This window comes from Eumetopias jubatus, unplaced genomic scaffold (assembly GCF_037043125.1).
Source record: "Eumetopias jubatus isolate StellerSeaLion01/CBP00866 unplaced genomic scaffold, mEumJub1_p1.0 scaffold_14, whole genome shotgun sequence".
Classification (NCBI taxonomy): domain Eukaryota; kingdom Metazoa; phylum Chordata; class Mammalia; order Carnivora; family Otariidae; genus Eumetopias; species Eumetopias jubatus.
Window position 1 is genome coordinate 72,054,137 of NW_028274820.1, and position 26,181 is coordinate 72,080,317.

Below are 26,181 nucleotides of genomic sequence, written 5' to 3' on the forward strand. Positions count from 1 at the left end.
GATAAGAGTGGTGTTATTAGTGAAAATGAAAGATCTGGAGAAATGATCTAGCCTGGATTTTTCTTGGCAAGTGGAGAAGAAGGAAATAAAATTTTGGACATATTTAGAATGATGTATGTCAGGATATAAAAAGATCTGCTCTCTGGACAGTTAGACATATGTGATTAGGGTAGAAACTTGCACTGTGGATACGGATTGGAGAATCTTTAATATAAAAAAGTTAGAAAGTTAGGCTAATGGGTTAGAAAGCATGCGAGTGCATGTACAGAAAGAAGAGTAGAGAAAATGGAGTTGAACTTTATGGTAAATACATAGTTAAAGATGAGAGAAAAGAAGAGAAAGCTAAAATCAGAAACAGTTATAAAGGTGGGAGGAGAATCAGAGTAGGGCTAAGACCCCGGTTAGGAGACACTTTCTCAAAAGGTGAGCACACAATAAAGACGGTTAAGCCTTTCAAAGAAATAAAGGAGAGAGACGAATGAGAAAAAAACGGGTTTGGGAAGTAGGTGGCGATTGGTGACCTTCAGAAATTATTATAAAGTGTAAACAGTGGTAGATAATACTACACTTTATTTTGTATTATTTGCTTTTAAATCTTATTTTGCTTCTGCGACATTATCATTTGTTGTCTGAATTGTTGCTTTTCTTAAGTGCTTCCAGGTCAAGCCACCAAAATCTTGCCCAGAGCTTAGGTACCGGCAAGTCAGAGGACCACAGAATGTCAGCAATGAGAAGGACCTCAAGAGTTCATCCTGATTCATGTCATCTTATTTGGGGGGGCGGGGGGAGGGAATTGAAGCAGAGTGTTTGAGTGACTCCCAGCAGAGAAAGCTCCCTGAGTTGGGCCTGGAGGTCTGAGCTGAATCTGGGTCCCTGGCTCTTTCTGATGTGTCTCATTGTGGCTTTGCAACAACAGATGGAGTCAGCTAGAAGACTCACACTCTCTTCCTACTTCCATATATCCAGCTTGCTCTAAAGCCCTATCATGGAGGGAGACCCTAGACCCAGTGAAGAATATCTTGTTTTTTGTTTTTAATCCCCCACTGTTGAATCGGAGCATTGAGCTGTGCCTGGTTGGGTTGGTTCAGTGCTTTGGGTACCTCAGAGCCCCGTGTAGATATAAGAGCATATTTAGAATCAGTAGTGTCAGAAAGAAATACATAGTCTTTCTGGAAAGGGATATCTATTTAAAGACTTTAAAATTGTGACACATAACTTGTAGCATTGAAAAATATTGAAAATAACGGTGGTTGAGATTCTAAGAATGAATTTTTGGATAATCGTGTGTGGTTATCACATCACCATAGTGACCAGCTGCTGGAGCCAGCCCTGGGACTGTTCTACTTATGCTGCTCCCACAGGAAGCGTGTGTCACTGTTTCAAGAAGGAACTGTAAGCTAGTTTGTAACATAAAAGAATGTGACTGCAATTTCAAATGGCGGCGTTGCTCCTAGACCAGTGAAGACTTGGGGCTGCACTGTGCAGGGATCCGTGAAAGTGTGATCATAGCATTGTGAGCTTGCTTCAGCTCTGTGTGTCTTCGACTCGTCTGTTCTTGGCGGCATTGAAGAGATTGAGGCAACTGAAACCTGACTTCATGGATGACATTAGATAAGGGGCAGAAAGAATAATCTGTTCTATCCTTTGAACTTAGCTTTAAGGTTGCTACTTAAAAAAAAAATAAATAAAATGAGACAAAACCAAACCTAAAACACCTTAAATACTTTTGACACCATTTTTATCTTTCTGCTCTATGTGAGACATTTTCATTTGGCAGTAGCTCTCTAAAACCCAAATCTCCACAAGGAAGCCATGTAGCAATTAAATGCGGTAAAAATTGCCTCCATCGCAAAGGTAAACCTGGGGAGCTATTGCTTAGAATTCTCAAGGAGCAAATTGTAGGACTGTAATGCGCTGGTTTTATCACAGCGTGTTTATTTGAAGGTGACTAACAGCCAATGTGTTTGCAGCAGCAACACATGACATCATGTAAAATACATGAAATTCTCCAGGCCAGAAACACAACACATTGCTCGATTTGCCTTGGGCAGGACCATAAACCATTTTTCTGAATATTTTATGCTGTCTCATGTTTTGTTTTGTTTTTTAAGTAAATATTTTTCAGCTTGTAGAGGGCATACATACTCTGTGTCGAGAACTTGGAACATGGAGAAAGGTACAAATTCTACCAACCGTAGCATCTTGTGTTTCCTAAAGTGATTATATCACTCTCAAATATGTAAATGAGAGACTTTTGTGAAGAACAGAATTTTTTGTTTTACATTAAATATGTGTCTAATATCACAAGCTTAAGGAGAGAGATTAGCCCTTCCGACTGTTTCCATTAGCTGTTTCTTCTGTCCAAAATCTTTTTTTTTTCTTATCATTCAAATCTGTAATAGAGACTAATACTCAGAAGTGGAGTGTTGCCATAACAAAAGCCTAAAATGTCCTATTGATTTGGCAGTGTGATGGCAAGAATGAAGGACACTGATATTCTTATTACTACCACTACTAAACCCTCTCCCTGAGCACTTAGCGTCTGTCAGGCAAAGCACTAAGCACTGCACGTGAATTTTCTCCCTGGGTCTTCACAAGAAACCTACTGGCACTATCCTCAGTGACATCATAAGGATGGATTAGTGGAAGCACAGAGTGATCTGTAACATGGCCCAGGTCACAGAGCTGGTAGCGAGGGAACTAGGATTCAAACTCCCTCCTCTGAAATCCTTGTACTACCTCCCAGTGGAAGGAGCGGAGGAGAGAATTTACTGAGTTTCTCCATCGCATAAGACGCTGTGCTGCTTACTTCCCTTACGGATCCCATTCAAGCCTCACAAACTCCATATATCCTGCTCGCTCTAAAGCCCTATCATGGAGGGAAACCCTAGACCCAGTGAAGAATTTTTTGTCTTTTGTTTTTAATGTACCATGGTCATTTACAAATGTGGAAACTAAGGCTTAGGAGATTCAATACTTCATTAGAAGTTACACAGCCGAGAAGTGGTGGAGCTAGGAAGTGACTTAGCTTTCTGTTTCCAAAGCTGTCATTTCTAGTCAGCCACATGAGAAAACTACTTTTATGGTTCTTTTTCCCACATGGATTTATAAGATGAAAATTGTTGCCTCGTTTAATAGATTTGTACAGAATAATATACAAACTGGATTTGAAGACTCTTTAGCTCCATCAATTCACACCGACTCAGACGTTGATGTCCAACCTGGAGAATTCCACCAGATTCACCATCAGGCCTAAAGATTCTATTGAATGCACAATCTCATGTCTTGAAATTTTAACGTGTAATCTCAATTTCAAATAAATTGGGAAGAATAGATTGGACACTCCAGCCTAAAACAACATTTTTAAACTGTATAGGAGGATTTCAAGCATATTGCTGAAGTTTTCCCAGTCAACAGTGCTCTCATTTACTGATTCAATAACAAATGAAAAATCAATGGGTTTGTCATATTATGTAGAATGTACTTTTGTCTATTAAATAATTTTTATTTTTAATTAATTTATTTTAAAGATTTTATATATATATATATATATATTTTTTTTTTTTGACAGAGTGAGAGCATAAGCAGAGGGAGCAGCAGGCAGAGGGAGAAGTATGCTCCCTGCCGAGCAAGGAGCCTGATGTGGGGCTCGATCCCAGGACCCTGGGGTCATGACCTGAGCCGAAGGGAGATGCTTAACCGACTGAGCCACCCAGGCGCCCCTATTAAATAATTTTTAAACGAAATTATATATAGTAGAGGGAAGAGATAGGAGACACCTGGGGTAAGAGTGGTATCACAGTTTGTTCATTCAACAGATAACTAGGTGCCTAAGATACAGCAGTGAGAAAAGCAAAATCCCTGCTCTGAAGATTACTTTCTTGTGGCAAAATACAGACCACAAGCATAAGACAAGTTGATAAGTAGTAAGATGGTGTGTTGTGCGATGGAGAACAATGAAGGAGGATAACGGGAAAGGGAAGCGTGGAGTGTAGGGGAGATTGTTTAAACAGAAAAGTCAGGAAAACAATAGAGAAGTCAGAGATCTCCTGGTGAAATGGAATCTATATTTCCTGCCTTATGGTGATGTTATAAGAATGTGGGATCAAGTATTCCTAGCTCCCTGTGCAGAGCATAGAGGAAGCTCTTGTTATTTTTGGTAGATGAGAAACAGATGTGGATTAATGAGGTCAGTTTCACTCAGTTACTTCTAATTGGCAAAGCTAGGATTTGAACTCAGATTTTCTGACTCTAAAATCTGTGATCTTCCCTTTCACCTTGCAGTTGTGCTGTGTCCCAGGGGTGTTGATCACTCTTGGATAGACACTGAAGATAGTATTTGCTTGCAACCTAAAATAAATGCTTATTTTTCATTTTCATAAAATTTTCTGTGTGATGTATTTGTTTTGAACGTATATTTATTGTAATTTTGTATGTGTCTGTTTAGATGTATTTTAAAAGTTATAATCTCCAAGGATGTGGATTGATTTATATTAATGTGTAACTAATGTTATAGCTCCCTTTACAGCCTCTCGGGTTTTCACCTTGTTTTTAAAAACTGAGTGCAGGGCACCTGGGTGACTCAGTTGGTTAAGCGTCTGCCTTCAGCTCAGGTCATGATCCCAGGGTTCTGGGATCAAGCTCCACATTAGGCTCCTTGCTCTGCAGGGAGCCTGCTTCTCCCTCTCCCTCTGCCTGCTGCTCTCCCTGTTTGTGCACTCTTTCTCTCTCTCTCTATAAAGTAAACAAATAAAATCTTTAAAAAATAAAATAAAATAAAAACTGAGTGCAGTTACAGGAAACGCATTTGAAATGATGGCATAAGTTAGCCCTAAAGGAATAGCAAAAGTCCTGGGAGTAGTCTTGTAGGGTCCTGTCAAGATAAGTAAGAGCAGTGATTTAAAATAAAGAACTAATTGTGCTAATGCCATTATGGTATAAAAATATTGTTAGATTTGTCCCAACTAATTTTTGTATTTGGCAATTCATTAAATCACTCTGAAAAATTGCAGCACCAAAGAAATGACAGAGAAGTGTTTTATTGTATATAATCAGAGCTCAAGATGATATATAAAGAGTGCACTTAGTTATAAGGGAAAAAGCAAGACCCGATTATAATTGGCAAACATATAAATAAAATGTCATCAAAGAAGTAGGACTATTTAGGAAATAGTAAAAATGTTTGTGGTTGCTAGTAATCATAAAATGCAAATTAAAAGGCAAAATAAGTTGTTTTCACTCAGATGAGTTAAAAGAAATGATTGAGAAGGTATAATGAAAATGGTATTTTTATACTATGCAAGTGGGAAGATGAATGCAATCCTCTTGAAAAACGGTGAGGCAGTATAAATCAAGAGCCATAAAAACAGCCATAGTATTTTTTTTAAAATTAACATATCATGTATTATTTGTTTCAGGGGTACAGGTCTGTGATTCAACAGTCCTACACAATTCACAGCATTCACCATAGTACATACCCTCCCCAATGTCCATCACCCAGCCACCCCATCCCTCCCACCCCCCTCCACTCCAGCAACCCTCAGTTTGTTTCCTGAGATTAAGAGTCTCTTATGGTTTGTCTCCCTCTCTGGTTTTCTCTTGTTTCATTTCCCCACCCCTTTCCCTATGATCCTCTGTCTTGTTTCTCAAATTCCTCATATCAGTGATATCATAGGATACTTGTCTTTCTCTGATTGACTTATTTCGCTTAGCATAATACCCTCTAGTTCCAGCCATGTCGTTGCAAGTGGCAAGATTTCATTTTTTTTGATGGCTGTCTAATATTCCATTGCCACATATTCTTTATCCATTCCTCTGTTGATGGACATCTAGGCTCTTTCCATAGTTTGGCTATTGGGGACATTAAAAGAGCCATAGTATTTTAACTAGCATGCCAATTTATTGAATTTATCTTGCAAAACTAAACTAAGGGGAAAACCTTGTTGAGGAAGATATTCATTGAAGTATTATCTATAATGGCAAAAATATTGGAAGAAAAAATAGCCTATAATAATATCATATCATACTAGGTAAATTAGGAAAGATCTACTTGTTAGAAGATTGTGTGACTAGTAGAAATGATAATGAACCTCACATGGCAACACAGAAATGCCTTAGATAGAATGTTAAGTGAAAATATGAAATAGAATGTAGGCTGTTATTAACTCTATACAGTTATGTACAGAAGACCAAAAGAGAACATATCAAATAGGTTGTAACTTATTTAAGGATAGTGAGATTATGTATTTCCCTCTCTATTTTTCAAATGTTCTGCAATGTTGTTATAATGCTTTAATAATAAAGTTTCTCATTCATAGTGTATAAATGGTATTCTTCACTTCTTTCCAGGATGACTCTAGCATTGGCTGTAAATATGAAACTTTCTTCCACACACCAGTATTTTCAAGAATGGCATATTCTCGTGCAGTATGTGGTAAGATGCATCATTTCCCTCTGAACTGGGCTATATTTTCAACCTGTTTCCTCTATGAAATTAAGTTTCCACGTGAGACCTCATGGTCACTGTATATAAACAGTAATTAACAAAAAGCCATTATTTTGAAGTGTCAAGTGCTTTCTATACTAGGATGTTTTTATACATTTATAACTCACAAACAATCAGCTTGATTACAGCTCTGGGATTTTAAAAATGCATGGGACAACCTCTTCATATGCCCAGGAGACAAACACAGAGGTTCAAACACAGAACTGTTTATGAGGGAGGTCATGGATTTATTTTATTTTATTTTATTTTATTTTATTTTACCAGTTAGGAAAACCATACTGTGGGTGCCAGAAGAGCAAAGCTTTCATCCCTTGGAACATGAATGAATATCACTTTGTTTCTATCATTTACCTCCTAGATCTCCTAACACCGAACTTGGAGAGAAATCCACTTTGTGGGTTAAGCCGAGAATGGTGTAAATAGCTTGAACACAGACGCTGATGTTGTATCCAATTTCACACAAGATTCCACATTCCTGACCCTTTCTCCTCAAGTCTGCATCTCTTCCTCTGTTCCCTATCTTGATTCATAGTTCCATCTTTCAGGAATTTACCTAAGAGAAACAGCTCGGAGTTATTTCAGACTCCAGTCTCCTTCATCCAGAGACCATCACCTGTCAGCTAAACCTCTAAAATGCTCCTTGAGTTGATTCCCTCTTTATTTCTACATCTGGACTACTGTATTAGCTTTTGATGGTCTTCTACCAGAGTTATCTTCCCCAGATGGTATTAAAAATTGTTTTAGGGGCACCTGGGTGGCTCAGTCGGTTAAGCGTCTGACTCGATCTCAGCTCAGGTCTTGATCTCAGGGTCATGAGTTCAAGCTCCACGTTGGGCTCCATGCCCAGCATGGAGCCTACTTAAAAAAAATGTTTTTTTACTTTCATATAAAATAATCTTTGGTGGCTCTTTACTGCCTGCAGGAGAAGACCCAGATTTCTTTTAACTTGAAAAATTAAAAGCTGGTAACGGTTCACCCACCTTTAATTCTCCTAGCTTTATTTTTTAACTTTCCTTCCCTTTATGCACTTCACATCTGATTCAGACACAGCAAACTATTTTAATTTCCTCAGTCCAGAAGACCTTTGCTTGAATATCTTTTCTATAGCATGTTATAGACATTTGGCCATTATCTGCTTATATCTGTCTCCCTCACTAGATTGTCAGTCGCTCAGGACAGAGACCATGTCTTTTTCATCACTGTATACCAAGCAGATAACAGAATGTAATTAGAGGAACATAGATTCTGTGTTATCTTTCCTATAGCTTCCCATAGATAGCTTTCTTAAAGCAGATGGGCCAAAGTTATATTTTCTGCTAAGATCCCAAGATAGAAAGAATCTGTGTAGGTAGAGTAGAACCCAATATTTGGACAGGCACCTGAGTTGAGGGCAGAGCTGACTTCCACTCTGGAGTATTAAGGAGCTTAACCAACACAGGCATGCACCAACAGTTAGAACTGGACCAAAACATTTCAGTTAGAAGAAACAGAATGTAGAAGAAACAAGTTCAGAGATGAGGGATTTCTAATGCTCTCATTTTGTGGAAAAATAGGATATGAGAGAGCAGTAGAGAAAAGGATCATTGACTTTTGGAAAAGAATGAAAGATCTGAGGTGTCTGATCCCTGTCTCCTGGTGTTCACAGGTAATCCCTTCCCCTTAAATGTGGGTAGAAACTGTGCTTTGATTTTAACCAAGAGAACGTGGCACAGGTCATTGCATGTCAGTCTCGTGCTTGCATTACATCCTGTAATACTCCATCTTGCTAGTAGACTCACTCTCTCTCTTACCTGGATGGTTCTGAAGAAATAAGGGCCATAAATTTTATAGCCATATAGAACAGAATGCTGCCAGCAACCTCTTAAGCAGGGAAGAAAATTCCCCCTAGGTGGGACTTCAAATAAGAATGTCACCCAGTTAGTGGTGGGGATTAAGGAGTGCGTTTGTCTCTTGTTGTGATAAGCACTGGGTGATTAAAATAAAAACTAAGAAAAAAACAAAAAAGCAGGTCACCCTAGTCAGCACCTTGATAATAGCCTTGTGAGATTCTAAGCAGAAGACCCAAGTCATGTCCACACCTTTGGCCCACAGAAACTACAAGATAATAAGTGTGTGTTGTTTTAAACCATTAAGTTTGTGGTGATTTGGTATGCAACAATAACAAACAAACAGATTTTAGCATCTGGAACTGTGATGCTGTTGTAGAAAATACCTAAAAATGTAGGACAGGCTTGGAAACCAGACAGTACGTGGAATCTATAGAAATTTTAAGTGTCATGCTAGAGAAGGCCTAATTTGCTTCAAACAGGTTGTTAGAAACCTGGGCTTTAAGGACTCTGTCAGAGGGTCAGAGGATCCAGAAGGCAGTGAGGAGCGTGTTACTGAAAAATGGAAGACAAGGGATTCTCATTATGTAATAGCACAAAGTTAGAAAAATTGTTTCTGGCAGATATGTGGAAAGCAGAAACACAGCTGAAGATATTTCCAAGCCAAGTGTTAAAGGCACTTACAGGGAAATGTGTGAGAAGAGAGAGAGAGATTGTGGAAAGAACTATTAAATATCAGGGAACCAGGACCTGATGATTTTGAAAATTCTCTATCTCGGCAGATGATGAAAGATGCTCGAATTAACGCAATGTGATCTAGAGACAAAGCTGAGGACATGACTGTACAACCATTTGTTTAATCTTCAGAAAGATCAAAGGGTCAGAGTATTCCATCACACAAAGGTCTTTTCAAGAGATTAAGGGTTTCCTGACAGATCCTCTCAATCAAACCCTAGGGACTCTAGAAAGCTTTAGTTTGTTGTTCTTCAAGCATCTCAATGGGAGCCAAAGATAGAAAAAAGATTATCTTGGAAAGATCTGTGGGTGTGGCTTTCATCTCATGGAATGAGCCCATTGAAATCCATGGGAGACACACAAAATTTTTGAGAAAATTATTTCAGCAGAAACACTTCCATTTTTCGTGGAAAGAGAGTACAAATTGAAAGGAGGCTGTTGGACTCCCAATATTTTCCTGTCAGCAAGGAGGCTGATAAAACTTGCTATCATTTATGAAAAAGGAAGGATGATTCAAAGAGCAAAACCAAGATCCCAGATGACTGAGCTGAGAGCCATGGAGAATTACTGAAACTTGATAAAGGACCTCCCAACTTTTGTCTGGCTAGACTGATTTTTGAACTGCTATGGGTTGGTAACACTCTTTTACCTTCCATTTCCCCCCTTTATGAACTGGAATGTCCATAGCTGTTCTCCTTCACCTATCCCACCATTTCATGCTGGGTACGTTGGGACAGATAAGTTTAGTTTCACAGATGTGCATATGGAGAAGAATTGTTTCTCAGGAGCTATGCTTAATAGATCATACCCAGGAGCCTAATCTGCACCTGGATCTTTTTTAGATGTTGAGAGTTTGAACTTTGTGCTCGGACTTTAATGCATTGAGACTCTTGGGAATCCTACAAAGAGAAAATGTTGCATGTGGAAGAGATGTGAATCATTGATGGCCAGAGGGTAGACCGTGGCAAACAGACTCTAAGGTGGTCCCCCTGATCCCCATTTCCTGGTGTTACTACCTTTTCCTGCAGGACCCATGACTTGATTCTAACAAATAGAATATGGTAAAGATAATGGGATGTCACTATAGTGATTTTGTTACATTGTACTAGATCCTGTCTTCCCAGTAGACTTTTATCTCTCTCTTCACTTGCTGTTTTTAGTCTCTGTAGCTGCAAGGAAGTGAATGCTTCCAACAACCACATGAGTGAGGAAATCGATCTTTCCCTAGTTGAACCTCCAGATGACAGCCCAGCCCTGGCCCGAGTCTTTGTGTTGCAGTAATTAGTTACTTAGCAATAGAAACTTAGTACGTTAGCCTAGGATGCAAAAGCTCCTGATAATCTCCACTTTCATCCCCGGTATTCAAACAGTTAAATTATTAAGTTTTGAGGGGGAAACAATTGCATTTTATCTTACTAAGCTTTGTCAAAGCCTTCTCAAGCATTTTATTAGTTTTCTATTCAAAGAAGTAAAGAATTATGAAAGCCAGCTTTCCACTCAGATTAATCTACTTTCTTCTCTAGCCTTCCATATCTACCGATCTTCGCTTCCAACCCGAGCTATGTCCAGAGCACCTCTGCTGGTCTGGGTTCAGGTGGGAAGCCCTTTACTGACATCAAATGCTTTTAGATTATCCAGTGACCCATTTTTATTTTAACCTTTTTCTCATTTTATAAATGTGTGAGAATTTCAGCATGTCCTGTGGTGACGTTCAGTGAATTGTAACTGTTTATGAACATATTATGTAAATAAATATTAATCAGAATATTGTACACATTTATTATCCATTTGTCCTTGACAATAAAATGTAAAGAGAGACTATGGAAAAATATACTGACTCTTGATGTTCTCTACATTGACTTAGGGCAGGTGAGAGAAGCAAAGCTATTTCTTTGGACATTCTGAACCCAATAGTTTGACAAATTTTAAAAGTAAAATAAATGCCTAATAGTGGAGCACTCTTCCTATGATTCTTTTCCTTATCATCTCTGCTTGCTATTTTTTTTAGATATTATAATTACTTCTTCCTGTTTTTATGTCTGTCTGTGCCACTGTATATCCCCTTGACTAGTTTTTAAGTCAGTGGAAATTGTGCACCTTGGGATATAAGAATGAAATTGAGGAAGACTTAAGTAAGTTATAAATTACTGTGATCAGTAACATTATATTATAGTTTATTTACTACTATACATCTACTTCATAAACTGTGCTTTTAAAAACTTCTTTTTTTTTAAGATTATTTATTTATTTATTTGAGAGAGAGAATGAGAGAGAGAGAGCATGAGAAGGGGGAGGGTCAGAGGGAGAGGCAGACTCCCTGCTGAGTAGGGAGCCCGATGTGGGACTCGATCCCGGGACTCCAGGATCATGACCTGAGCCACAGGCAGTCGCTTAACCAACTGAGCTACCCAGGCACCCCTAAAAACTTCACTTCTGCATGGAGCACTGGGTGTTATATGCAAACAATGAATCATGGAACACTACATCAAAAACTAATGATGTGCTATATGGTGACTAACATAACATAATAAAAATAAAATAAAGAATGATGCTCAAAAAAATAAAACTTCACTTTCAGTGAAATAGATTGATAGTGTCACATTAATATTATTATTAATTTATCACTAAATGATACATACAGTTTTCTAAAAAGAGAAGCGGAGCTAATGACTGTAATGAAAGTACACGCATGGAGAGGGTGACTATTAGGTCTATACCTTGAGAAAATGGAAAGATACCTGTTTCAATTCTCTCATTTTGCAGATGAGGAAACTTGAGATCCAGGGAGCTGATTGATTGAAGTAATACGGGCTCAAGGGCTAGCAGGTTGTAAAGGACACCGACACTGAGAAGCATCGTTCCCATGGTCTAAGTTTAGACCATGGGAATGGTGCCCCTCAGTTTCCAGTGCATTGTCTGCATGACTGCAAGTTAGTACAACCCTGTTCATGCAACTCATGGGACCAAAAGGCAGATCTCTGAGATCCTGGGCTGGGGCTCTTTCAGCTCTGCTAGCCTGCCTTATATCTTTTGTGCTTGTTTTGATTCTGCTTTTTAAAAAAACCTGATTAACTACTTTTTTCATGACTTTTAGGTTTTCCAGGATGTGCACTGTGTTCGGGCTCTCATGTGGAATTCATGCAAGGAAATCAAAAGAGCCCTTTATGACTTGAACTATGTCCTCAGGCTAAATCCTTCCCACATTTGTACCTTCATATTCAGAGGGACCATCACAAAGTCTGTTATAGAGAAGGGTTTGAGGAGAATGAAGGGTTTGAGGAGAATGAAGATCATGAAAAGGTAAATGTAATTTTCAAAAAGCTTTTGACATTATGGATTTTAAGTTAATATACATTCCTTCTGTTAGCCCAATTTTTTTTTAAATTTTATTTTATTATGTTAGTCCCCATATATTACATCATTAGTTTTTGATGTAGTGTTCCATGATTCATTGTTTGTGTATAACACCCAGTGCTCCATTCAGTACGTGCCCTCGTCAATACCCATCACCAGGCTAACCCATCCCCCCACCCCACTCCCTCTAAAACCCTCAGTTTGTTTCTCAGAGTCCATAGTCTCTCATGGTTCGTCTCCCCCTCCGATTTCCGCCCCCCTTCATTTTTCTCTTCCTACTATCTTCTTCTTCTTCTTTTTTTTTTAACATATAATGTATTATTTGTTTCAGAGGTACAAGTCTATGATTCATCAGTCTTACACAATTCACAGCACTCACCATAGGACATACCCTCCCCAGTGTCCATCACCCAGCCACCCCATCCCTCCTACCCCCCTCCCCTCCAGCAACCCTCAGTTTGTTTCCTGAGATTAAGAGTCTCTTATGGTTTGTCTCCCTCTCTGGTTTCATCTCGTTTCATTTTTTCTTCCCTTCTCCTATGTTCCTCTGTCTTGTTTCTCAAATTCTTCAAATCAGTGAGATCATATGATACTTGTCTTTCTCTGATTGACTTATTTCCTGTTAGCTAAATTTTTAACCTTAATATGAAATGTGGGGTGAAAACACTAATTTAGTAATTATAAATTTGGGGGGAGAAATTTATAAATCATTGCCTCATGATAGCATAAAAAGCCTAGACAAAAATGATAAAACAGAAGACCTTGAGTACATGACTGATGTCAGGGTGTATCACATATACTCTCAAGGTATAATACACACTAACATGCTTTTTCAATTTTAAGTATCTCTGAAAGATCTTTAAATCTTTGCAAATTGTAAATATCTTTGGAAAATGTCTAAATGAAACATTTATTTTTACAGCTGGTACATCAGTGTCACCTTGATGGTACCTGACCATTAATTAAGCAGGAGATGAATTGCAAATAATCCTTCTGTTTTTGCCAGGAACCCACCTTGCAGGATATAAAGCTGCTTTTTGGTATTGTGATACATGCAATTTCTGGCCAATCTGATGCAATCCTGTGGAATTCTTCTGAATTCAATAAAAAAAAACTTAGAAAGCTTAGACTTCTCAATCTTTAGTTTCAGTCCAATCTATTGCCGCATAGCTCTTGCACCTGTGTTATTGGGCAGGAAGGCAAACCTCATCTGACCTTTGCCACACATCTTTATACAGGATTTGTCTATCTCAGCACTATTGGCATTTTGAACTAGTTAAGTCTCTTTTTTCCAGATTTATTGAGATATAATTGACCAAGATTGTATAAGTTTAAGGTATACAATGTAATGATTTGATATATGTATATTTGCAGAATGATTACCACATTAAAGTTAGTTAACACATCTGTCACCTCACAGAGTTTGTCTTGGCTAATATAAATAATGCTGCAGTGAACATGGGGGTGCATATATGTCTTCAAGGTAGTGACTGGATTTTGTTTGAATACATACCTAGAAGTGGGTTGGCTGGATCATATGGTAGTTCAATTTTTAATTTTTTGAGAAACCCCCATACTCTTTTCCATAGTGGCTGTACTAGTTTACATTCCCACCTGCAGTGACAGTGTTTCCTTTCCTTCACACCCCCACCAGTCCTTAATATCCCGTCTTCTTGATTTTAGCCCTTCTAACTGGTGTGCGACGATTTTCTCTGACGATTAGTGGTGTCGAGCACTTTTTCATGTACTTGTTGGCCATTAGGAGATCCTTTTCTTATTTTAAAGATTTTATTTATTTATTTGAGAGGGAGAGCACAGAGGAAGAGGAAGAGAGCACAAAGGGAGAGGGGGAAGCAGACTCCCTGTTGAGCAGAGAGCCCGACTTGGGGCTCGATCCCAGGACCCCAGGATCATGACCTGAACCGAAGGCAGATGCTCAACCGACTGAGCCACCCAGGCCCTCTCTTTGCCCATTTTTGATTAGATGAAGATGATGATAATGATAATGGTGGTGATTTTGCTTTTGAGTTGTATGAGTTACTTTTGGTTGTTAACCTCTTGCAGATATGTGGTTTACAAATATTTTCTCGCATTCTTCAGGTTGCCTTTTCATTTTGTTGATTGTTTTGCTGTGCAGAAGCTTTTTAGTTTGAGGTAGTCCCCCTTGTTTATTTTTGCTTTGTTGCTTGTGCTGTGTGTGTCATATCCATAAAATCATTGCCAAGACCAATGTCAAGGAAGTTTTTCACCATGTTTTTTTGTAAGAGTTTCATGGTTTCAGGTCTTGGTTAGGTCTGTACCATGTGGGGCTGTCCTGTCCATTGAAGGATGTTTAGCAGTATCCCCGGACTCTACTCACCAGATGCTGGTAGTTCCCTCTCTCTCAGGTGCAAGAACCAAAAGTGTCTCTCAACATTGCCAACTATTCCCTGGGGGGCGCTAAACTGTGCCCAGTTGAGAATCATTGCTTTATCCCTTTGGATTCATGTAAGGTTTTTAAAAAAGGTTATGAGCAAAAACAATCTTATCTTCTGTTGTTTAGGATTTGCTGACACTGTTAAAGTTTTCCAACCCTGTCAAGCCCCAGACCTGTAGATATTCTATCCTTTTACCTCTTGCAAACCGGCCAGTCCTTGCCTGATCTCATCTCTCTTGTAATAACTTGCCAAAAAGAGGCAAGGAGCTGCAAATGCATAGTGATGTTCTGGCCTTTTTTTTTTTTTTTCCTGCTTCCCTTAGAGTTGTTAGCATGATAAGCATATGATTTGTCTTCTAAATTATCACAGGAGACACTGTTACCAAAAGTTTTGCTGTGGCATAGCAAGAGTCACCAGATTTTTAGTGTCCTTTATTCTTGCCATCATACAGCTAAATCAATAGGACATTTTAGGCTCTTGTTATGGCAACACTCTACTTCTGAGTATTAGTCTCTGTTACAGGTTTGAATGACAAGAAAAAAGAAGATTTTCTATAGAAGAAACAGCTAATGGAAAGGTGCAAGAGTAGGAACATGCTTGGTCTATTTGAGGAAACAAAAGAAAGCCAGTGTGAATGGAACTGAGTGGAAAAGGGATGGAACAGTCTAAGATGAGATCATAGAGCTAAGCAGGGCCCAGGTGTGTAGGGCTTTCCAGCCAGTGTAGGAAGTAAAGATATTTTCCAGGAGCAAGGGGAAGCCATTGGAGTGTGTTAGGCAGAGAAAGAGAAAAAGTTGGGTCATTGTGGGTAGCATGGGAGAAATGGGCTGTAGGGAAATGAGCAGGAGCAAGGAGTCTTATAAGAGGTTCACATGAGATATGGTAGTTGCTTAGATGGGAACTATTGTCAAAGAGATGGAAGAAAATGGGTGGGGATAGGAAATTTTAAAGATAAAACTGGAAGCTCTCCTTGATAAATTGAATATTGGGTGTAATTAAAAAAGAGAGATCAAGGATAATTCCCGGATTTTGGCTTCAGTAATTGGGGGAATAGCGGTTTAATTTGTTCAGCTGGAAAGGACTCAATGGTAAAAACAAGAGTTCTATTTTTTTTTTTTTTGGTCAAATTAAGTTTGAAATGCCATTAGTCAGTCATGTGGTTACATTAAGTGGCCTACTTGCTATACAATTCAAAATTTCCTGGAAGATATAAGGAATAGAAATTTTGACTTGAGAGTCATAAGCATTTGAGGATATTGAAAGCCATGGTCCTGAAAGAGGTCATTAATGGAGAGTGGAGAAGAGAAGGGAGCTTTGCATAGGCTCTGGGGCTTACCAACATTTAGCATTTGAGGATAGGAAGTAGAAAAGTAAAGGAAACTGACAAGGGGAAGAGAGAGGGGTAGAAAGGCCCAGAGAGACTGGGAATCAGGGATGAGAGGTGAATCATATTTATGCTGCTGACTTCCAGTCCTTTCGCCAGTAGGAGTTTTGGATATATCCTTCCAGGAGGTATAAACAGGTAGTTAATACAAGAGGATTCATACACTTTAAAAGTACTCAAATCCAGACAGGAAGATATAATACATTTTGCAACTTGCTTTCTTAACAGTATGTTTTAAAGATCTTTCCATATTGGGGCACCTGGGTGGCTCAGTTGTTGGGTGTCTGCCTTTGGCTCAGGTCGTGATCCCAGGGTCCTGGGATCGAACCCCGCATTGGGCTCCCTGCTCCGTGGGAAGCCTGCTTCTCCCTTTCCCACTCTCCCTGCTTGTGTTCCCTCTCTCGCTGTGTCTCTCTCTGTCAAATAAATAAATAAAATCTTAAAAAGATCTTTCCATATTAACACACACACACTGACCTTTTCCATGACTTCATAGAATTTGAAATTTATCTTCAAAGTCTAAGTAACTCTCCAGTTTTCAGATGTGTTATAAAAGGATGCTCTTTCCTCTCTTTCTCTCTCATACACACACACACACACACACACACACACACACACACACACTAATAGTAGTAATATAAAGAATAAGAAGCCACCCCAACATGAAACATTCCAACTTGAATTAATGAGTACTTGGAGCATCAGATTTGACCTTAATTTTGATATTTAATAATTGCCAGAATGGAGAGTTATGGAATACCAGCAACAATGTTCTCAATCACTAGAAGAGAGACATGTGGAAAAACAAGAGAAAATGTTCCCTTGTGTAGGTTTCATGGACTCAAAAGTAATAGAATTAAATGAATACCCTTTGACAATGCAGAGGAATGGAGAGTTATTAAAACTATCCAATCATAACCCCTGGCTGCTGGAATCCTCACTCCAATTAATAAAACAGCTTACTTTGCTTTTATTGAGTTATAAGTAGAAAAATTCAACCTGTTGCTGTCTGAAAAAGTTAGTAACCGTGGGTGTAAAAAATTTCTTCTCTATATTTCTGAACAGTTACGTTTCTTACTGCAATGAAGCAATGAGCCTGATTAAAAGACTAATCACTAGATGCTTATGTTACCAGCAAATTATTCATATTCATTTGTTAGATTGCTTGTAATTGTAAAACAGCTTTTTGTATCACAGAAATAGACTTTGTATAATAATAAGTATACAATTAGTCACCATAAACAAACTTAAAACAGTAATGACTTTTGAGAGAAAAATTTCTCACACTTTTGTTCAGTAAATGATCATTGCATTTAGGCATCATTAATGAAGTGTTAACAATTCCCATTAATACAGTTGAGATGTCTTTTTTCTTTAATAGGTTTGTAAAATATGCCCAACTAATAAGCATTTTGTGGATGTTACAGACTTCAACACTCCCCAAATGGCTGATTTCTATGACAAGTAAACGCTCTAATAGATGAGGAGAATTTAAGCTACTTAAAAAATATTCACTGTTATGGTGAAATAGGCTTCATTAATTTTTTTCAAGCTGTTAGCATCCACACCGAGGTCTGAGGGCCTGGGGAGGGAAGGAGCCTCAGGCCTGGGCAGCTATATCCAGTCTGTTCTTTTAACCTAAAGTTATGTTCCAAACCCACACAGAAGTCACTCTACAACTTGGGGACTATATTTTTTCCTGGGAGAGCTCTCTTTCTGATCTGATGCACAGGCTCCATGGCCTCAGGCTCTCCCTTACTCTCATTTTTCTCCCATCTGGTCAAGTTTGTACGTGTTGTCAAGATCATTATCCTTAAAACATTTTTCCTTACACCCTCTTTGCCTTTCTTCTGCTGGTAGACATTTTTAAAGGGCAGAGTCTGTGTGATTCTTTCAGCGTGGGCTCAATCTCTATTCACCGGTAATACTCTATTCACCGATAATAGGCAAGAAGGATTCGTCTTAGGGTGTTTTTCTTTTTCTCACGGATTTCCACACTGACTGCCTGGTCCCTCAATGTCGGGTTAATAGTTTGTTTTATTTGTTTCTCAGAATTTTGTCTGCTTTCTTCAGCAGTTTCTTTCTTCTGTACTGTTTTCTCAAGAGGCTATAGAGCATGTTGATTCCTGACATTTTTTCACTTTGTTACAAATGGTTCTGGTTTAAGATAATGTTTCTCAAAATGTAGGGTCTGAGTTTGGGACCCTTTCCTATTGGCAGTGCTGAGTGCTCATTGCTCTTTTTTGTTGTTTTTTTCATCTGGTTTGTGGGATGGGCTTCTTAAATTCTGCCCCAAACTACCAGTTATCTAGGACATAAGCCCCCAAGGGCAGGATCTTGTTTTGTAATCCACTGTCTGCCTAGTTCCAGATTATTTTAGAATAACGAATGACTCTTCCACAAGGTCCGCTGAATGACAGGTTATATCAGGTATCCTCCGCCTATGGAAACTATATTCAGTTGAGTGGTGTGGACCTACTAGACTTAAAGCAGTGGGGTACATATGTATGTTTCCATCACAACCATCAGCTCCTCCTCCAGGTGGACAGTCTTCCTTTCCAGTCCATGGTCTCTTCTCCCTCTCCCACTTCTCACAAAAGGCTACTTCTAGCCATCTGCACATCTCAGTAAGCACTGAGAATTGCAGGGGATGAAGTGCATTTTAGGCGCTTGGTCTAATTCAAATGAATGCTCTATGCTAGATATTAAATACATACAGCTACAGAAGATATGGAAGAGATTTTAGGATATAAATATATTTTATGTAATATAAAATAATTTATATAATATATAAGATAATATATATATTTTATATAAATATAATTTTTCTCAGCATGAACAGTTGTGTACGCATTGATGAAACCAGCAAGTACGTTGCCCACCTGCTGTATGCCCGGCCTTGAGTGCCCAATACAGTCATGACTGGGATAATCCCCACCCTCAGAGGGCTCATGACCTAGTGAGAGAAGAAAGTAAATACATATTACATACATTTGCAACCTCGTTTCAAGGTATGGATGAAAACAATTCAAATCCTGCAGGATCCAGTCACTATTGATAATAGAGATGAAAGTTAAGAAAAGTCTTTTTTTAAAAGATAGATTTATTATTTATTTATTTGAGAGCGAAAGATCGAGGTAGCAAGAGAGAGAGCACAAGCAGGGAGGAGAAGGAGAAGCAGACTCCCCGCTGAGCGGGGAGCCCGATGCGGGACTCGATCCCAGGACCCCGGGATCATGACCTGAGCCAAAGGCAGACGCTTAACCGACTGAGCCACCCAGGCGCCCTGAAAGTTCAGAGAAGTCTTTACATTTTATTCCCCTGCAGATTGGAGGAATAGATTGGTGATTGTTTTTTAAAGCTTTTGAAATTTTGCCTGAAATTCAAATGAAAATTTTGCATAACATTTCTGGGCTTTAAAGAGGAAAAAAAATATATTTGGCAACCTAAGGTATCTTTACTTAAGATAGGAATCTTTTCATGTTCCCTGAGTACACACTTAAAGTCAAAGATTCACACCAACTATTCAAATGCAAAACCCTCATTGAATCCGACAGCTTTCTCTTCTGCTTTTAGCTACTAGTTTATTTTCCCCTTGCTCTTTGAAAATGAATGCTGTATGAAAATTGCTAGGTATACTTGCTGAGGTGTAGGCATAAATGGTTCCATCTGGTATTGTTAAATGCATTCTACCGAAATAGCTGTACCATAGAAGAAAGTTAACTGCTATTTGATTTACTAAACCAGGAAAACTTGCTGTGTTTATTTTAACCCAATATCTTTTCATGGCTGTATTTCCGATGTTTTAAGATTTTTACAAGAGAAAATTAAAATTCTGTGTTGCTTTTTTTCTAGTAAGCATGAGTTCTAGTTTATTAAGATCTATTTCTCATACATTCTTGAAAGAGCCAAGCAAATCCATGTATGTATCTTTTAACTTTATGGAATATGAAATAAGGATAGGAATGCCAAGATTTGGGCATCTTTTAGATTTTCTTCTCTCTTTTTCTATTGATCTCTACTGTTTCAAAGCAGATTTCTTTCACATTTCTGAGGAAATGCCTATAGCAGTGCCATGTTCTCAGTCTGGATGACAAAATAAGGTGCATGGTTTCACAATTTCTTTTACAAAACAAAACTCTTGCTATTAAGCCTCCTTATAGCAATAAATGTGTGACCAACATCATTCATAAGCTTGGAGAATTTGAAACTAATTGAATCTACATGAAAGAAACAATATTTGAGTAATGCATCAAAAAATAAAAAGTATACATTTTCCAAAAAAATTTTTTTTTCTTTCAACTTACACATTTAAAGTAGGAGATAGAGGAATATGCATTGTTTTCCTTTCTGCCCTACCTCAGACCTAAATTCTAGGATCACTAACTGACCTTTTCAAACAAAATAAAGAATCTGCCTCTGGCTTCACTAGAGGCAAGAGCGAAGGGTAGACTTGGCACTAGCCTGTGCAGTGGCCTCAGAAGTAGACATAGCCCCAGCTGAAATTGTGGCTTGGATTTTCTCTTCATCTTGCAGAGTCTCCTCAGAATGATGTGTGAAAGAACTTGGGTTAGTCCCATAAACCCTGGCCAGAAACTCTAGGATTTTCATCTTGGTGGTTTCAGTGTGGGCTCTTGGGCCTCATAGAAATTCCAATTGTGTAGGATCATTGTGGAACCACCTACTGTTATTCCAGGTACTTTTCCTTCATGAAATCTTTGGTGATGAGCACCCTAGTCTCCCCAAAGACAAAGTGCTTCCTCTCAGAATACATCCCCATCAAATTCAGAACTTCCTAGACTTCCCTTCAGTGACACAGCTGTCCTTCACGAAGATCATACCCAGGATAAGTATCAGGATGCTGGTCTCAGGCCCACCGTTTTCAACATGCAGCACCCTACCATATGTGAGGCCCAATTTGATGAGATCTACTTCCTTCACATCAAGGCCAAAGATCACCTCCATGGGATCAGAGGCTCTCAGGACAATCTCAATGACGTGGTTTTCATACTTGTTGATGACAATCTTCAACATATCTGCCTTTGTCATTGGTTCATTCATTCGATAGCTGAGCAGCATGAAGTTGACCAATGAATCTACTACTCTCTTATCTGGGCACATTCTTGGGGTCTAGCCCAGACTGTGAAGTGCTATTTTAGTTCTTCTTGGCTCTTGGATCCCGCACCTGATGTGCTTGATGAGGTGGCTGTGGTGGCATTGGAAGATGAATGGAAACTCTGAGGATTCTCTGGAGTACCAGTTTTACCAACATCAGGAGCCTCCTTGAGATTGCCAGGCTTTAGAGGATGGGAGGAAAGACAGGTCTCCTCCAGAGCCTTGGAGACCTGTATATCCCCTGGGTCTTACTGGGTCTCACTTCAGGTCTGAAGAGGTAGATCATGTAAGCACCGTGGACTCTTCTGAGATAGAGGCATGATGTCTCTGGTGGATGGCAGTGAGCAGGAGTGTGGATGGGAAGGTGGGCAATGAGGAATCACTGCCAAATGTTGGTAACGATGCAGAGAAGATCCACCCATACTTTGCTGGTGGTAATATAAAATGGTACAGCAACTCTGCTTTTTTACTATCAGTCATATCCCAGAAGAAGATGTCTTCTTGAGACTGAGTCAGTGTAGCTTGAATTTTTGGAATCTAATGAATGTAGATTTTCTTGGGGATATCAAAATATCCTAGAAGGCTCAGTTCTGTTATGTATAAAATAAACTAAGCCTTCTTCAATTTTGAGGCATTCAAGAACATAAAAGATAGATCATTAGTTTATTATAAAAGGATACAACTCAAGAACAGCCAGGTGAAAGAGAGGCATGGGGCAGGGGGCAGGGAGGGTTGTGGAAGGGAATGGGGCGGGGGGAAGTGCACGGAACTTCCACACCCTCCCCAGGTGTGCCACTCTCCCAAATCCCCACATGTTCACCAACCTGGAAGCTCTGCATTATTGTTTTTAAAACAAGTATTTTTTCATTCCATTGTCCATTCCTTTCCATTTGCTCATCCCACTTTCTATGAGAAACAAGGTACTTCTTCCTCTTTAAATTGTTCTTTGTTCTTGGTAGCCTGCTTGGAACCAGGCTCTGCACCGATTTTTAGATATATGATCTGGAACCTAATGGAATTAGAAACAGAAACATGTCAAAACAGTACTTTGTCATTACCTGCCTTCTTCCAGTATCACTAGGGAGAAATGCAAAGATACAAATGTCCTATTTGTACATGGCAGCCCCTCAGTGCTTTCTCTGAGAGTGGAGGAACAGTAATTCGAGGTCATCCACATGTTACCAGGACAAACATTCTGGGTCTGTCTAAATCCTGTGAGGAGAGAGAACTGCATGCAATGCTACCTACACCTGTATCAGGTCCTGTAGATCTTTGCAGAACTGCGAACCCATAGAAGGCTGCCCTGCACAGATTTCTTTCAGCTTCATATCTGGGTATCAGGAAAAATATGCAGGTAAGACAGACTCACAGCTCTGGTCACCAGCCCAGGATTCTGCCTCTGATATTGGTATGAAGGGAATTGGTTCCTTCCTCCTTAATTTGTCAAGGAATTATTGCATAGCAAGCTTTAGTTGCAGAGGATGAAAGGGCAAGTAAGACCAGATGCAGTCCCTGCTCTCATGGAGGTTACAGTCTCGTAGAAAAGAACTAACATCAAATAATGACACAGATAAATGTGCACTTACAGCCTGAGTGAGTACAGTTCTGGGAGAGTGAGGAACTAACCTGGTTGCTGGGGCAGGCAAGTCTTCCCGGAGCAGCAGTGTCTATGCTGAAGTAATTTGGGGGAGGGGGCGGAGAGGAAGGATAGTCCTTAGGTGGGAGGAGAGCATGTACAAAGGCACTGTGCTTAGAGGGAGCAGAATGATTGAGGAACTGAAAGAAAGCAGCATGGCTGGGGTGTAGAGGGTCAGACAGAGTGTGGTGTGATGTGATCCTCGACAGACAGGGGCCAGACAGGGACCGTATCGAGGTGTTGTGGAAATAGGGATATCATTACAAGAGCAGTGGGAGGTCCCTGAAAAGATTTAAGCAAGGGGCTGGTGTGGAGAGAGGAAGTTGGGGTAAGGTGGCATGCCCCCAAGTCTCTGGATTCCTTGTGGGTTTAGCCTCTGTAAATATTCTAACCTATTTTTTTCTTTTTCACATTACCCACATTAAAGGACAAAAACCAACCTAGTGAAGTTTAAGACCTATTTGCTTTTATTCAACAATTCATGACTCGGGCAACATCCCATCTAACAAATACAAGAGTGCTTCCAGGAGTCTACAAAATGGAAGGTGTTTATGGGCAGAAATGAGGTGGGACAAGGAAGTTATTAGCAAAAGAAAAGATTGTTTCAGACAAGGTCACCTTCCCTTAGGGGAAAGGGCAGGAGGTCTAATCATGCAGATTGTCGCCCAAGTGCTGATCAGGAAATTCCACACTGGTTGGTTTCGGATTCCGCTCTTGGGACAGGCTGAAACTGCAGTTAGGTTAGGGATTAAGTCAATGGCACTTAGCAAGTGATTCCATTTTGAGCCTGTTGTTTCTGTTTAACAAGAGTCAAGCCTATTTTTATTTTCAAATAAATGGTAATGACTCTGACTATATAAAGATAAATAATTCCTAAATTGTGACCCAAATGTTACTACTATTGGGAAAACAGAAAAATTTATTAAATTATTTTTCTGATGAAAATTTCTACTATACTATTTGCCTTGATCACTCTGAAATTTTGCTCCTTTTAAGATGACAGATTGTATTCTTTTAGTGCCTACTCTATAAAATAGTACTTTATTTTTTCATCTTTATACTACTTTTATTCTCAACGAGTGCCCCAATCTCTTTCATGTTCAGACAATCCAAACCCTTAGTAATTTTTATTTTTATTTTAAAATTTTACCTCCTTTCAGCCTTTATATGTCTGGATGAGAGAGGCCAGTTTCTTTGAGGATATTACTCTGCAAGTCCATTCATCCCTACTTAAGTCAAATCTTCAAAGAAATGGAACCCCATTGCCAAACATTTACTTGCTCACCCTTCTCTGTCTTGGGTCTGTCTTAATTCACCTTTACTGTTTTGTGGCTTAAGGTCCAGATAGAAAGGTAGGTAAATTATCAGCAAGTGTTCTACACGTGGGGAGATGTATCAGGTAGAAGTTGTTGGTTGCAAGCAACAGACTAATAAAACATGAATGTGTTAAAAGAATTTGCTCACCAGGTTTCAGAAGGAACAGAATCAGGGCTGTTTCAGGATCTCTGTAGCAGTCTTAGGAGGGTGCTGTGGAGACATCTTGCTTCATGTATTTGAGAGATGAATATGTTAATGTATTGTGGCAATGGCTTCATCTTAACATTTAAGTGTAATTTAAAAGACCAAAAGGAGCCAAAAATCCAAATAAAAAAAGAACCTAACACACAGAAAAGAACCTACCACTCATATTTTTGGATGGTAACTTGACTGTATATTTATAGCTAGGAAAATGATCATGTCCTCTGACCAGTAATCTTAATCTTATAAAATTAAAAAAAAATGTTTGTGTTAGTTATTAAGCTTACACTTTTGGCAAATTTTCAGAATGCATTTAACTTTGACTTTCATTTGGAGAATACTTTCAGAAATTATGATTCTGTGGAATTGCAAATTTTTTTTTAACAAGAACCAAGTTTATTTGTTCATTTCTTGCATTTGAAGTATTCCTCAATGACATCCTTCACCTGAGACTCTTTGCCATAGTCCTTAACCACCACACAACTGCAACCAACCACTTTACCGGGTTTTCCCTCTCTGTCAATTTTACAGAGGCCTACCCATTCCCCTAGTTTCTTGTTGTCATCAACCTTGATTAGGTTGATTTGGTGTTCAGCACAAAGGGCCTCCACCAACTTGACATATAGGCTCATCACAGTTGGATGCAAGCACACAAAGACGGGCTTGGCGCTTGTCTAACGCTTTGGCAGCTCCGTGAATTCCACGTGCTAGGCCCTGGTGGATGAGGGAGATCTAAGCAACTCTTGTAAAGCAGTGTTAACGTCCATTACACCTCCAGCAGCAATGCCTTCCTCGGCCTGGTGGTGGATTACAAGTGTAGCCGAATCTTGACTGCACACGACCTTCCGACTCCGCGCAACTTGGCGGCAGCAGGGAAAGAGCTGGAATTGCAAATTTAATCAGTATTTCAGAATATTTCTTGGATAGCTTTGTGCCTGCCCATGAGATTTAACACTCTCAATCAAATCTGTGACTTAGAGTTGCAGCAATTCCTCCCAAGGGGCACCATTCCTAAAGATGTGCAGTCCGAGTCAGTGACTTAGGCAGAAAACCTTAATTCACAAAGGGCTGCGTTCAAGCCAGTTCCCTGAATCTGAGACTCACAGACATACCTCTGCCTTCAGCTAAGTGCACTTTAAACTTGGAATTGGAATCAAACTTAGCACCAAGTCTTATGAAGTGAAAGGTCAGCTATTTAATGGTATAGTTTTAATTAAATGATAATGGCTTTTTGTGTTGCATAAAAAGAAAGTAAGCAAGTTCCAAAATGGAAGACTGAATAACTAATTCTAATGAGGAAATCAGACTTAGGAACACAGACAGCAAAGTTCTTATTAATTGCTTTTTTAAATGAAAATTTATTTTGTTCCATTTGCCTCTGCATTAGCTTTTATAATGGAGTGTATTTCCTATATTTATATTAGGATTTTAATTACAGCAAATGTTGCTGAATCATCTTACCCAGAATGTGGAAAACAGAACAGGAATACTGAAGACATATTGCTATTGGAACTTAAGATAAACTGTATTGATCATGAAAACTTGCTTTTCAGTATTCATTATTTTAGAAACAAACTTTTAAGTTAGATGTCATATTAATTCAGAGTCAAAGTTATTTTTCCCTCAATATTGGCCATTTCTATCTCAAAACTGACAATACTTCTCGTTTCTGTAGATAGGGTTATAAATGT

General features: G+C 39.1%; 2 pseudogenes; both read right to left on the reverse strand.

Annotated features, from left to right (window-relative positions):
* Window positions 1-20,908: 20,908 nt before the first annotated feature.
* On the reverse strand, window positions 20,909-21,656 carry LOC148162528 (melanoma-associated antigen B16 pseudogene; annotated as a pseudogene).
* A 3,238-nt stretch (window positions 21,657-24,894) lies between these two features.
* LOC148162529 (small ribosomal subunit protein eS12 pseudogene) lies at window positions 24,895-25,281 on the reverse strand (annotated as a pseudogene).
* Window positions 25,282-26,181: the final 900 nt, after the last annotated feature.